A 12,228-nucleotide genomic window follows, 5' to 3' on the forward strand; every position below is an offset into this window, starting at 1 on the left:
TGTGACAATGAATACAAAGCCTGGTCGTGCTGCACGAGCAGCACAAGGAGCTGACTCACACTCTAATGACACCAGTGGAATAGCTAACAATAAGAATGGCATGTCGAGTAACATCGATAGACAGACAGGAGCTTCTCGTCGTTTTGGGAAAGAATGTACCGTGGTGATTGATGTAAAGGATGTGAAGAAAATAAAGGCAAGTGATATTGTTAGAAGTGTAGAAGAATTAACCGGAGATATGTCGGTCTATGCAGTTGTGCCCAAAGGTGCAAATTTGTATGAGGTCACACTGCCGAGCAAGGAAGTAGCATATAATACCTTGTGTGGAATTGATATTGGAAGTGAACACTTTGATTGTACTCTCTTATATTCAGACACTATTATTGTGTCAATTCTTCATTTACCAGCATACATCACCGATGATGATATAAGTATGAAGCTCGGTGAATACGGAGTAGAACTTCTTTCTCCCATTCAACGCAGATATTATCCTGGGACTAGTGTGGCTGATGGGACTCGTTATGTCAAATGTAAATTTCCACAGCAGGTAAAATCCTTGCCTTACAGTCTGAAATTTCAGACTGTCAATGGTCAGCAATACTTTAGAGTATTACACGACAACCAAGTTAAGGTATGTTCTAGATGTCTAGATCCGGGACATGTTATAAAAGACTGCCCTGATTTTGTATGCTACAAGTGTGGGGAGCAAAGCCATGTAGCAAAAAATTGCACAAGGCAAAGATGTGACAGTTGTGTAAGTTTTCCTCTAATGTGTACATGCAGGATATGCGACAAATGCCACAAAGAGGCGCAAACATGTATATGTTACAGAGAGGCCATTGCAGGGATTCATTCGCAAGTTGATGATGATACTAGGGAAGACATATTGGAGTTACCGAGTGACGAAGATGATAAAGAAGAAATTGAGAATGCAAAACAAGATAACGAGAGTGGAGAAAGTGGGGAAGAAAAAGAAAGAAGTGGAGTTGATATGACCAATGTAGAAATAGAATCTGAGGAGGAAGTAAACAACAATCATACAATTGGAGATGGATCGGGGACAGATTCAGATGATGACAGGAAGATGGCTGCAGACGTTGTTGAAAGATCAAACGAATCACGTACATGTCAAGAAAACGGTACTAATATCGAAAATTTCAAAGTAGTACAAAGGAGAAGGAGAAGGTTTAATCCAGTACCTAACCTGAAAATGAATAGCATGCGACGAACACCTATTAAGAAATGATCAAACACTCAACATTTTTTAATACTTTCAATACACTCATCATAATCATGGCTTTAAATATTGTATCTCTAAATATAAATGGCTTGCGTAATTTGAATAAACTAAAGTCTGTTTTAGAAATATTTAAAGAGAAAAGAGGCCATATTTTATTATTGCAAGAAACCTTTTGGGATGATGAGTTTGCTGAAAGTATTAGAGAAAATGAGATTTGGAATGGTGACATATTTTATAGTAATGCAGACAATAGGAGGGCAGGTGTTGCTGTTTTAGTAGTGAGAGAATTGAGAAATCAGGTGACACAAGAAATGATTGAAAAGGGTAGGATTTTACATCTTAAAATAGCTATTGATGATAAAGTGATTGATTTAATCAATATTTATGCTCCAAATGTTGTGAAGGAAAGGTTTAACTTTTTCATGAAGCTAAATACATATTTACATAACAGTACTAGTGACAGCACTATCCTGGCTGGTGATTTCAATACAACTTTAGCAGGTATTGATCGACATAACAAACCCTTACATATTGATGATGTAGCAGTGCGTGAACTTTATAAAATCATTCATGATAGAAATATTACCGATTTATGGAGATCACGAAATCCTAGTACTCGTAGTTTCTCCAGAAAACAAGTTGTACTAGGCGAGATGAAGCAGAGTAGAATAGATTATACAAATAAAAAAACTCTATATTTTCAGTTTGAAGACTGTGTATCCTGAATCAATTTTATTCAAAGGCATCTATTGAGGAAGAAATAGAACCTAAGTGTATTTCCTAAGGCCAAACCTAGGCAACCGAATAGGACTGCAATGGCGGATGTTGAACCATCCACCCTTGAAATACGCGGTCTGCGCTCTACCATACAAGCTACCGCACCTACCTACATTGAATAAATGAAACGTCAATACGTCAAAGCTGATCAATCAATCAATCAATACCCCATTTATGATAGCTTCAATGCCATCACCTCCCCGATCCATCTCGCTGTGGCAATAGCGTCGGATATCTTTATTTAATTAACAGTGTGCTACGAACGGACGAATATTCACTGTATGATGCAGTCTCCATTGAGGCCCATATGACGATTGAAATAATAGAAAACTGGGCCATGAACGGACCGATATTCTAGAAAAGATCCGCCTTCGAATGTTCCACAAGCGAGAAACAACAAGCTACAGGAAACTGGACATCAGCTCTTGCACAGTGTTGGCCGGAACTTGATATTCAATCGTGGAAAGACAAATGCTATTCTTTACTAGAATCGTCCCATTGCGCATACCAAGTGAAATCAAGTACATAATGAGAACGAAAGTGAAATGTAAGTTACAGAAATTCCAAGAGGATAGTAAGTAAAATATAGTCCAACTTTCATCAGTTTCGGTGTAGTGCACGAGGTGTATATATGTCTCAAAATCAATTAAGTGTCGGCTGGAATCAGATTAGTAACAATATCGCCTCTTTCAGATGTAAGCTGTGATGACCCTGCAACACTGGCGACATATAGTTGTTTTCGGTCGTTTTTATTCTGTTTCTTCTGAATTTCATCTGAATTTGAGATTCAGCGGTCAAATGATTTGTTTCACCAATTGCAAATATGCTTATTACCAACTTTAATAAATGTTCATAAAGATTACAAATTGTTTCAAAACCTTATGTATGATTTATTCGTGCATTTATATGATGTGTAGTTATCGAGTGAACAATGAAGCATATCAATTAAGTATCCCTGGCTTTTGGCATTGTTCAAATGAAAGATTTGCAACTTTCAATTGTTTTTGTAGTTAGCACCCGTTTTTCTTTAATCGAAAAATGCCGCCTTTATTACCAGATTCACAACAAATAACTTGTAAAGGTTCTGGTAATGTATCAGATTATTTTGTACTGGACTATATAAACGAATCACATCCATGTTAAACTCCAAACGGTTAATTAAAGATCACATATCTCTCTCTCTCTCCATCTCTCTCTCTCTCTCTCTCTCTCTCTCTCTGTGTTCTTCTGTAAAATAGTATATGTTTTTATGATTTTATTTCCCGTTATCTCCCCAATACCAGTTTTGATCGCAAGAGCAAAACAATGCATAGGATCAAAATTATCTACCCAGTGTAGCCACCAAACCTGATTATGGACATTTAAGACGCCTCGACATACTTGATATTCGGGAAGACAATAGAAGCTTTCGAGAAATATATGTTCAATAAAAGACTACTCAAGTAGACTTAAGTGTTGTTCTTAAAAAATATTTCTAACGATTCAAAATATACATGTTTTCTTTCCTTAAATTTTTAGGAAATAATGTCTAAGACAGGAGTGGGAAACTACGGCCCGAGCGGCCCGCCAAGGGCTTTCATGAGGCCCGCCAAAGGTTTTCATGCGGCCTAGGAACAAGTCATCATTCGCACTGACTTTATTTATCTTACCCTGTTCATCAAATAAATGTGCTTCTTTTGAAGTTTATGTTTAAGTTTTCAAATATTAACAACATATTAGCAACTGAAAATTAATTATTAAGTTATTTAGAAAAACCTTTTGTTTTTGCTATTTCAAATAGGCCCGTGACAAGGTGTGAATTTGTGTCTGCGGCACTTGCACTGGAAAGTTTCCCCACCTCTGGTCTAAGACATCTTGAAGTAATCCATGATTTATAGTACTAAGTTTATACGACAGATTTGCTTCCCATATGATTATATCTTACGGCGAGGTTAAGAACTGATTGTCCGTTAAGATGTATCTAATATTGTTTTCTTTTGATAGAAACTTTCCATCATTGCCATACATAAATCTCGAGTAAATTGTACAAGAACCGTTCTATTTTATCTTAACACGTCATTTGTAGTTCATCGTACGCGTTATGACCACCGCATAACACTAAAATATATACATAGATGTTTACTTTGGTGGCATTTTAAAATAATGTTCTTGTGAAAAGTTATTTTCAATGTCGAGCTGCTCTTTCTTTATAAAAAAAGGTTATAAACAAAGAGAAGCTTGTTCTTCAATCTTCAAACATAAAGTCATGCGCGTCACCACCCTAATAATTCTTTGTGCTATTATGCATTAACGTAGCAAATCAAGATAGCCTCTGTTTCCCACCTGGTTACACTTTTCTTGTTGACATTTGTCCTGAAGAAAAGAGGATAACTAATTGATTTTCATACATTGCAATGGTCAACGGTAAATGACAGTTGACCAATAAAGAAACAAACACAACAGCCTTGAGTAGGTAAGAAATCAAATATTTTCTTGGCGAGGAAGTATGGCATAGTAACCAAGCGATTTACTTACGCGCTGAACTCGCAATTATAACCCCAACAAGAGAGTTTGGAGAGAAAGAAAAACTACAGTATGAAGTGGTCTAGTGGTTAGGATTCCGCGCTCTCACCGCGGCGACCGGGGTTTGTTTCCCTGCTTGGGAAACTTTTGTCTTAATCTATCTCGTGCAAAGGTAACATAAAGTTTTATTTATGCAAGGATAAGCAATATATTATAAATTATATCTACATTTCGACTTTCTGATCAAAAACAGTTTTTCTTAGGTGAAAGAGATTAATCACAATCAAAGTATTTTATAAAACATTGCATTTATTCTCGCAATAATTTAATGTAAACACCACAGGAAAACATTTTCAATACAGTGCTTCCTTTATTCACTCGGCCAAATTGTGTCATTTATGAATGATTTTATATACCTTTTAAATGATTCGATTTTTATGAAGCTCTCTGAACATTTTACAGCGTTTGCCAACGTTTAAGCATACTTAAAACTAATTAATGTTATATTTAACGAAAATGAATAAATGATTGATGTTGGTGTATCGAGTTCCTCCATTCCAATTTAAATCTTCTTAAAATGTCATGTGATAATATCGATTATTAAATGGATAAAGAATATCGAATCTTGTTAATAGCAATATAACGCGTATAATTAGTATGAATGTGACGTCATAATATTACGCAGGTGCCTAGTATGAATAACGTCTGACATGATGTCTTTAATATGTATCGTACCGCAAAATTGAACAATGTAAAAGCGATGTAATATTGATCAAGTCATGAGTCTCTGCAGGGACAAACAATGAGCTCTTTCGATTTATTAAATATATTACGATATTACGGCACTTTGTACTTGAATAACAAAAAAAAATTGACGCTGGGGGGAGGAGACTTAGGCAACATGGTCTTTAAATAAAGCGTAATCCTATTATCTTGAAAGTAATGTCACTGGAAATGCTAACGATTACTGCCATTTTCTTTAGTGTCCTCCGCATGATTGTTTGCGGAACAGAAAGAATAAAAACATGTACGTTTCCGTTACGTTGATCCTATGTTCTTTTCTCAGTCATAGGAATTATTCAGATATGCCCCTTATTTATTTTAATTCACTGATAAAATCAATAAATATTTCTTATAACAGAGGCACATCAGACTGCGAAAGAGCGTACACAAGAGGCAAAGAGCTACATCTGTATGGCGTCACGTGACATCATTCAGCCCAAAAATGATTAAATCGTTTCTTACTTATAATTTCTTTATACAATTTTTATTTCAGACTGGTTTGATGGTGAAAGATGGTTCACAAATAATTGCTAAAGGTGGAAAATACACGCATCCAAATAAAGTTATATACCAATAAAAAAAACTCTATATTTTCAGTTTGAAGACTGTGTATCCTGTATCAATTTTCTTCAAAGGCATCTATTGAGGAAGAAATAGAACCTAAGTGTAACACCTAAAGCCACAGGTAGGTAACCGACTAGGGCTGGAATGGCGGATGTTGAACCATCGACCCTTGAAATACGAGGTCTGCGCTCTACCATACAAGCTACCGCAACTACCGACATTGAATTAGTGAAACGTCAATACGTCAAAGCTGATCAATCAATCAATACCCAATTTGTGGTAGCTTCAGCACCATTACCTCCCCGATACATCTCGCAGTGTCAATAGCGTAACATATATTTATTTAATTAACAGTGTGCTACGAACGGACGGATATTCACTATATGATGCAGTCTCCATTGAGGCCCATATGACGATTGAAAGAATAGAAAGCTGGGCCATGAACGGAGGTTTAATGTGTCACTATTTTCAAATACTTTACAAGTATGGGGACTTTACAGAACCCCAATCTTTGAATGTGCTGTTTTGGGAAATTTAAAACTTGTTTACATCCTTCATAACTTGTGTCTCTAAAAGTGCAAATAATCAGACAGAAGACAATATGTTGTAGAAGAAGGTATTATTTTCAGTTATTATATTTATTACCATTATCAAACCAATTTATAAATAATAAACCGATCAAAGTAACTTAAATATCATTGTTCTCTTAAGCTTGGTTCAAAATTTACTGCTAAATAAAATTGCTATCCTATTATTAAGCTGTAATATACTTGATATTATTGATTCAGTTGTGAAATATATCATAAAATTATATTCCATGTCTTTTATCACAACTTATAATCAGTTAAGTTGTTGTTGTTGTTGTAGGGCTTAACGCCATTTTTCAGCACACGATAGGCTATACATGGCGGCCAGTATTAATGGTGGAGGAACAACCCGGGAAATCCCGGGAAAGAACCACCGACCCTCGAGAAGCTACTGGCAAGCTTTCTCACATATCCACATTGACCGAATCCGAGACTCGAACCCATGCAGACAGAGGTGAGATGGCAGTGATCCGTAACGGAGATCGCTTTAGATCACTCGGCCACTCGGGCCCCTAATCATTTAAGTACCAAATCAAATACTCAATAACGAGAGATACACATTAAACTTTATAAGTTGTACATCTTTCTCAAGCAAGTTAGAGATGCAATATCAGCTGTTAGTCACGTGGGTAACACATGTTAAGTAGCAGCATGGATGCTTATTTATGGCGGGAAGTTGATTTCGCCTTTAGAATAGCTGATAACGCTTTTTATGTGGACTTACTGATTGGAAAAAATCGAATTAGTGAAATGCAAGATGAGTACAGATTCTTGTTAATAATGTTCATAGCAAAAGTGCAATCACCGAAGGAATTCAAGAATGTATGAAAGGCTTTTAGCTTTTTCTACTGAATTATATGGAGGTCTTTATTTAAATAGAATTCAGTTTCAGATCCTGTAGCATTTTCGCGGTCTTTCTTAGTTCTCAGTATGTGGTCTTTATTGAATTAATGTTTCTTGAAGTGTTTTATGGAACCTATTGATTGTTTCCACAAATCACTGTTGCCGTTTAAACCCGTCATTTCCATCTTCAGAGAGTTTTCAGTTTATTTCTATGTTTCTTTCGTTCTCTTCTTTTTCTCTTCTGTATCAATGCAGTAAAACAGTTAGAACTTAAACCTCTTCAAACCGGCAGAGCAAATAATCCAGAAATGGAACGATGTGCACCGCATATTTAATTATTAGACAGTATAAACTCTTAATTGAAACAATGGAAATTATGGACATAATGTTGCCAAGAATTGAGTATGGGTGTGCGCAAGAGGATTACTTCGTGATACAATTAAAACCTTTAATAAGGAAGATACCTAAGTAAGTTTATTGAATAAGATAATGCTATTTAAGCTGGAATCTTTTGAACTATTTGAGGGCACCTCAATGATGTGATGCGACAGACGGACAAAGATAAACGTTTCCCTTCTATTATGATAGCGGGACACAAGAACTTTCTTGTTCTTCATGAATTATAGAAATGTTACCCGTTGATATGCTTAAAAGCATGATTCCTTTTACACATGGCCACAATGACAAATGAAAGAATTGTGAATCTATAGTGTTTTTGTATTCAAAATATGAGTAACAATGGAAATGTGAGGAAATAATTTCATTCGTTTTTTTCTCCTCATAGAATTACATTGAAGCAGTTTCATCTTACTGGAAAATCAATATGATTCAAATATTGGCTATTTTCAATATGTATAGATGTGATTTTGGCCGTGAGTTATTCATTTGATTTAAATATACCGACACTTACCAGAAATATGGACTAAAACAATTAACTTTTTTCTACTTTGCAACATTTAACCTATTTGATAATGAATGTACACATTTATTGTCTTAAAAAAGTCTCTTTCTATTTAATTCATAACCGATAGATAAAGAGAGTATTTGGACTATTAGAAAGTATTCGAGTTTGCTCTACAAATTACTTTCATTTTTAAAAAAAGAATGTGGTCAGTTTATCTCAGATACTTCAAAATTTTAGTTTATAGCTAGGCGCTGCTTGAAATTTGTATTTCAGATGTCTAAAGATACTGTAGATTATACAGCTCAGTGTTTGCGAAATACATTTTGTGCATCTTCCATTGTCATCACAAGTTGATATCCATGTATCAACAAATCATATCCATAATATCCCAAGTGGTCTAGTGGCTAGGATTCCGCGCTCTCACCGCGGCGGCCGGGGTTCGATTCCCCGCTTGGGAAACTTTTGTTTTAATCTATATCGTGCAAATATAACATAAAGTTTTATCTTTACAAAGATAAGAAAAATTGTAGAAATTATATCTACGTTTCGACTTTCTGATCAAAAACAGTTTTTCTTAGGTGAAAGAGATTAATCACAACCAAAGTATTTGATTAAACATTACATTTATTCTCGCAAAAATTTAGTGTAAACACCAAAGGAAAACATTTTTAATACAGTGCTTCCATTATTCACTCGGCCAAATCGTGTCATATATGAATGATTTTATATACGCTTTCAAATGATTCGATTTTTACGAAGCTCTCTGAACAATTTACAGCGTTTGCCAACGTTTAAGCATATTTAACACTAATTAATTTTATATTTAACGAAAATGAATTCACGATTGATTTTGGTGTATCGAGTTCCTCCTTTCCAATTTAAATGTTCTTGAAGTATCATTGTGATAATATCGATTATTAAATGGATAAAGAATATCGAATCTTGTTAATAGCAATATGACGCGTATAATTAGTATGAATGTGACGTCATAATATTACGCAGGTGCCTAGTATGAATAACGTCTGACATGATGTCTTTAATATGTATCGTATCGCAAATTTGAACAATGTAAAAGCGATGTAATATTGATCAAGTCATGAGTCTCTGCAGGGACAAACAATGAGCTCTTTCGATTTATTAAATATATTACGATATTACGGCACTTTGTCCTTGAATCACGAAATAAATTGACGGGGTGGGAGACTTAGCCAACGTGGTCTTTAAATAAAGCGTAACCCTAATAGCATGAAAGTAATGTCACTGGAAATGCTAATGACTACTGCCATTTCCTTTAGTGTCCTCCGCATGATTGTTTGCGGAACAGAAAGAATAAAAACATGTACGTTTCCGTTACGTTTATCCTATGTTCTTTTCTCAGTCACAGGAGTTATTCACAGATGTCCCTTATTTATTTTAATTCCCTGTTAAATTCAATAAATATTTCTTATAACAGAGGCACATCAGACTGCGAAAGAGCGTACACAGGAGGCAAAGAGCTAGATCTGTATGGCGTCACGTGACATCATTCAACCCAAAAACGTTTAAATCGTTTCTTACTTATAACTTCTTTATAAAACTTTAATTTCAGACTAGTTTTATGGTGAATTGTGGTTCACAAATAATTGCTAAAGGTCGAAAATACAAGTATCCAAATAAAATTATATACCAATAAAAAAGCTCTGTATTTTCAGTTTGAAGACTGTGTATCCTGAATCAATTTTCTTCAAAGGCATCTGTTGAGGAAGAAATAGAACCTAAGTGTATTTCCTAAGGCCAAACCTAGGCAACCGACTAGGACTGCAATGGCGGATGTTGAACCATCCACCCTTGAAATACGCGGTCTGCGCTCTACCATACAAGGTACCGCACCTACCTACATTGAATAAATGAAACGTCAATACGTCAAAGCTGATCAATCAATCAATACCCCATTTATGGTAGCTTCAATGCCATCACCTCCCCGATCCATCTCGCTGTGGCAATAGCGTCGGATATCTTTATTTAATTAACAGTGTGCTACGAACGGACGAATATTCACTGTATGATGCAGTCTCCATTGAGGCCCATATGACGATTGAAATAATAGAAAACTGGGCCATGAACGGACCGATATTCTAGAAAAAATCCGCCTTCGAATGTTCCACAAGCGAGAAACAACAAGCTACAGGAAACTGGACATCAGCTCTTGCACAGTGTTGGCCGGAACTTGATATTCAATCGTGGAAAGACAAATGCTATTCTTTACTAGAATCGTCCCATTGCGCATACCAAGTGAAATCAAGTACATAATGAGAACGAAAGTGAAATGTAAGTTACAGAAATTCCAAGAGGATAGTAAGTAAAATATAGTCCAACTTTCATCAGTTTCGGTGTAGTGCACGAGGTGTATATATGTCTCAAAATCAATTAAGTGTCGGCTGGAATCAGATTAGTAACAATATCGCCTCTTTCAGATGTAAGCTGTGATGACCCTGCAACTCTGGCGACATATAGTTGTTTTCGGTCGTTTTTATTCTGTTTCTTCTGAATTTTATCTGAATTTGAGACTTCAGCGGTCAAATGATTTGTTTCACCAATTGCAAATATGCTTATTACCAACTTTAATAAATGTTCATAAAGATTACAAATTGTTTCAAAACCTTATGTATGATTTATTCGTGCATTTATATGATGTGTAGTTATCGAGTGAACAATGAAGCATATCAATTAAGTATCCCTGGCTTTTAGCATTGTTCAAATGAAAGATTTGCAACTTTCAATTGTTTTTGTAGTTAGTACCCGTTTTTCTTTAATCGAAAAATGCCGCCTTTATTACCAGATTCACAACAAATAACTTGTAAAGGTTCTGGTAATGTATCAGATTATTTTGTACTGGACTATATAAACGAATCACATCCATGTTAAACTCCAAACGGTTAATTAAAGATCACATATCTCTCTCTCTCCATCTCTCTCTCTCTCTCTCTCTCTCTCTCTCTCTCTCTGTTCTTCTTTAAAATAGTATATGTTTTTATGATTTTATTTCCCGTTATCTCCCCAATACCAGTTTTGATCGCAAGAGCAAAACAATGCATAGGATCAAAATTATCTACCCAGTGTAGCCACCAAACCTAATTATGGTCATTTAAGACGCCTCGACATACTTGATATTCGGGAAGACAATAGAAGCTTTCGAGAAATATATGTTCAATAAAAGACTACTCAAGTAGACTTAAGTGTTGTTCTTAAAAAATATTTCTAACGATTCAAAATATACATGTTTTCTTTCCTTAAATTTTTAGGAAATAATGTCTAAGACAGGGGTGGGAAACTACGGCCCGAGCGGCCCGCCAAGGGCTTTCATGAGGCCCGCCAAAGGTTTTCATGCGGCCTAAGAACAAGTCATCATTCGCACTGACTCTGTTTATCTTACCCTGTTCATCAAATAAATGTCCTTCTTTTGTTTATAGTTAGGCGCTGATTGAAATTTGTATTTCAGATGTCTAAAGATACTGTAGATTATACAGCTCAGTGTTTGCGAAATACATTATGTGCATCTTCCATTGCCATGACAACTTGATATCCATGTATCAACAAATCATATCCATAATATCCCAAGTGGTCTAGTGGCTAGGATTCCGCGCTCTCACCGCGGCGGCCGGGGTTCGATTCCCCGCTTGGAAACTTTTGTTTTAATCTATAGGACTTCCGGTTATGACATCAGAAGGAAAACACGTTTGATGATCGCTCCGTGAATTTTCAAGTTTTTTTCCTTTAATAGACATTTTTTCTGTTTTAATTTGTTACAGGTACGTTTATAAGATTTGTGTGATCGTATTCATATATAAGTGTGATATATTTTGAGTGTGTGGATGACTTTATCCACCACACAAAATACTATTTTCTGTGACAATGAATACAAAGCCTGGTCGTGCTGCACGAGCAGCACAAGGAGCTGACTCACACTCTAATGACACCAGTGGAATAGCTAACAATAAGAATGGCATGTCGAGTAACATCGATAGACAGACAGGAGCTTCTCGTCGTTT

The 12,228-nt window shown here is 35.7% G+C and overlaps 2 non-coding genes across 2 annotated transcripts; both read left to right on the forward strand.

The window, feature by feature from the left end:
- Nucleotides 1-8,586: 8,586 nt before the first annotated feature.
- Trnae-cuc (transfer RNA glutamic acid (anticodon CUC)) lies at nucleotides 8,587-8,658 on the forward strand. The gene has a single exon. It is a non-coding gene; the product is annotated as a tRNA-Glu (tRNA).
- Nucleotides 8,659-11,791: 3,133 nt separating this feature from the next.
- Nucleotides 11,792-11,863, forward strand: Trnae-cuc (transfer RNA glutamic acid (anticodon CUC)). The gene has a single exon. It is a non-coding gene; the product is annotated as a tRNA-Glu (tRNA).
- Nucleotides 11,864-12,228: the final 365 nt, after the last annotated feature.

This window comes from Sinohyriopsis cumingii, chromosome 3 (genome assembly GCF_028554795.1).
Source record: "Sinohyriopsis cumingii isolate HCF-2022 chromosome 3, ASM2855479v2, whole genome shotgun sequence".
Classification (NCBI taxonomy): Eukaryota; Metazoa; Mollusca; class Bivalvia; order Unionida; family Unionidae; genus Sinohyriopsis; species Sinohyriopsis cumingii.